This window comes from Notamacropus eugenii, chromosome 5, assembly GCF_028372415.1.
Source record: "Notamacropus eugenii isolate mMacEug1 chromosome 5, mMacEug1.pri_v2, whole genome shotgun sequence".
NCBI lineage: Eukaryota > Metazoa > Chordata > Mammalia > Diprotodontia > Macropodidae > Notamacropus > Notamacropus eugenii.
The window spans coordinates 170,258,574-170,261,809 of NC_092876.1; the positions used below are offsets into that span (position 1 = coordinate 170,258,574).

Here is a 3,236-nt window from a genome sequence, read left to right on the forward strand (position 1 = left end):
AGCCAGGTCTGCATTTCTGGCATAAATCCCACTGGGTCATAGTATTGTTTAACCTTGTGAAAAATTACTGCAAAATTGTCTTGCTAATACTTTATTCATTTTTTTCATTGGAATTCATTAGGGAAACTTGGTCAATAATTTTCTTTCTCTGTTTTGTGTTACTTTATTTTTTAAGGTATTATTTTTGTCAGTATTTTTTTGGGTGCCCTCTAGCAAGCAGTTAACTTTTTTTTCCTGATTTTCTTGCATCACTCTCATTTCTCTTCCCAATTTTGGCTCTACTTCTCATACTTGGTTTTCAAACTCCTTTTTGAGCTCTTCCATGGCTTGAGACAAATTCAAATTTTTTTGGAAGGCTTTAGATGTAGAAGTTCTGACTGTGTTGTCTTCTTCTGTTTGTATATTTTAGTCTTCCTTGTCACTAAAGTAAAATTCTATAGTCTAATTCTTTTTCAAGTTTTTGCTTATTTTCCTAGCCATTTACTTGATTTTTGAGCTGTTTGTCAAGGTAGTTCTCTGCTTCCACTGGGGGTTGGGGATGTATGTCAGCTGCTCTATCCACCCACAATCTGTGGACCTAAATCTCCAGAAACAGTTGCTGCCTCCTTTCATGTACCGTCTCTCTCTTTAGATTGTAAGTTCCGGTTGCATCTAGGAAATGGTGGTGGAGCCGAGAAAGACCAAGATTCAGCCTCTTTTCAAGAGGCTCCATGAGGTACTGACCAACAAGGCTTGCTCTGACTGGGGAGTCAAGAACTGGGGCTGGGCTAGCATCACCTACAGTGTCTTTCTGTGCATCAACTGCTTGGGGTGCACTGATTGCTGGGCATCTACCTGAGCTTCATCAGGTCCACAGAGTTGGATTCCAGCTGGAACTGGTTTCAGCTGCAGTGCATGCAGGTCAGGGGCAATACCAACAACATTCTTCTACCAGCACAGCTGTACCATCAATGATGCCAACAGCAAATATAACAGCCATGAGGCCCAGACTTATTGGGAGAAGATCTTGCAGCTAGAGAGTGCTGCCCTTGCCAAGTATGGCACTGATCTTTGGATAAAGAACATGAACACTGCTCCTGGCCATTCACCAGAAAAGAAGGACTCTGATTTCTTCACAGAACATACTCAGCCTTTGGCCTGGGATGTGCCAGCCTCCTAGCCTCAAGTGTCTGAACAACCACCATCCCAGCCTTTGGAGAGCAGTGTTCCCACACAATATAAGGAGAGCCTGAGAGCCAATCTGCTCAACACTTCTCCCAAAACCTCCCTGGAATTAAAATCCTCAATTACTGGCAAGAAGAAGCCAGCAACAGCTAAGAAAGGGCTGGGTGCCAAGAATGGACTGGGTGCCCAGAAGATGAGCAGCCAGAGCTTCAGTAAGATTGAGTGACAGGCCCAGGCAGTTGAGAAGGTCTGGGACCAGCAGGCGGCCAAGGCCAAAAAGCAGGCTGAGGAGTCTGTGGTCACTTCCACCTGCCTGGCCTACCAGGAGCTGCAGATTGACTGCAAGAAAGAAGAAAAGAAGTTATAGAGCCTGGAGGGGCGGAAGTGGGAGCACACGGAGTGCCTGGGCATGGGTTTGGTTTCCTGAAGTTCCATCTCTCACTCAGTGCTTTCAGAGATGCAGGTGATGGAGCAGGAAACACCAGTGAATGCCAAGTCCTCCCCATCCCAGTTGGACCTGTTCGATGACACTAGGAGCTTTGCTTCCAGACCCCCTAAATATGAGGTTAGCCCCTTTTCTCTGGGAGATGACTTTGCTTCCCGCTGAGACACTGATGCTTCCTGGAGTGTGGACAGGATGGAGAAGGAGCTCTGAGATGACAATCTCTAGTATTTGGCCTATTGCAGAGAGACTAAGAAACCAAAGAGAGGTTGGAAGCCAACCATCGACCATCAACCATCGACTGCAAAATCTAAGGAAGCTGGTCAGAAGTCTGTGGAAGCCAAAGCCCATCAGACGTGTTCTTTGGGAGGGAAAAGGATGCCGAGTATGAAGCCCGGGTTCCGCTCCAGCACCTTTCAGGTAGCAGTGCCATCAGTTCTACAGACCTCTTTGGGGAGGCCCATGGAGCCCCTGGAATAGCAGGAGTGTCTCTGGGAAACGTGCTCCCTGCAGCAGGGATTGCCCAGTTCAAACAAAGAATGAAGTCTGTAGCTGGAAAGATGGCTGTTCTGGCTAACAGGGTGATGAACTCTCTCCAGGATCATTATGGCTCCTTCTGACCCAGGACCCGTGGTGGCTCATGGTGGCAGTGGTGGTGGCAGTGGTGGAGGCAGCGGCAGCAGCAAGAGAAACCTGTATTCCCTTGAGCAGGAATGCTAGCCCCATGGTAGTAGTGGGGGATGTGTGTGTGTGTGAGTGTGTGTGTGTGCGTGTACACTCACACACATGCATATTTGTGTATTCTTGCCAGTGTCAGTGGGGTGGTCTTGGGAATGCTGGGTGAAGAGAATGGTCAAACACCAGCCTCCTTCTCCTTTCTTGCCCCCTCAACCCCTAGCCCTTTCCTTTCAAACCCTCACCTCCTTGGTGCTAGGTCAGTGTCCCCTTCCTTCTTTCCCTCCCTCCCTTCATCCCAGCTGCTGCTCCCCCATGACCTGCTGTGCTGGAGAGGGAGAGAATTCTCTTAGTGTCTCCCAGAACTGGGCTGACCTCCATTCTCCTCCCTGGCTCCCCTGCCTTGAGAAAGGGAACATTAGAGGGTCCCAAGACCTAGTAAGTCTGGGATGTGTGCCTTTGGTCAGACTTGGTATCCTTGAGACCAGAGGGAATGACTGGCTAGATCCCTTTTCAGTCTGGGCTCCATAGAGAGAGAGGGAGGCCAACTTGGGCAGAGGCCCAGGGTAGAGACAGCCTCTAGGAGACAGGCTGCACCCAGGGGTGCTGGGTGCTTGCTTTGAGATACAAGGCTAGAAACTGGATCCCATTGTCTAAAAGTGCTCAGTTTTGAGCTCAAGTGGAGGCCCTTGTGATTTCTCTTCTGCATCCTCACACCTATTTGCACTAATCACTTCTGTTTTCACAGTGGAAAGAGGCCATGTCCCTTCTTCTTCCTTCTTTGGCTGGGTGTGTCTGAAGCAAGGGGCAGCAGTTTCTCCTACTTCACCTTAGGGCCAGGGGTTTGACCAGGTGCTGTACTATGTGCTTTGGATGCCACAAAGCCACACAGCACGGCTACTTTTTGGTTCCTTTCCACAGGTCTTGGCTATGGGCCAAAGTCTGGGGCAGGTAC

General features: G+C 49.0%; 1 pseudogene; it reads left to right on the forward strand.

Annotated features, from left to right (window-relative positions):
• The first annotated feature begins 658 nt into the window (after positions 1 to 658).
• On the forward strand, positions 659 to 2,226 carry LOC140508994 (ADP-ribosylation factor GTPase-activating protein 2 pseudogene; annotated as a pseudogene).
• Positions 2,227 to 3,236: the final 1,010 nt, after the last annotated feature.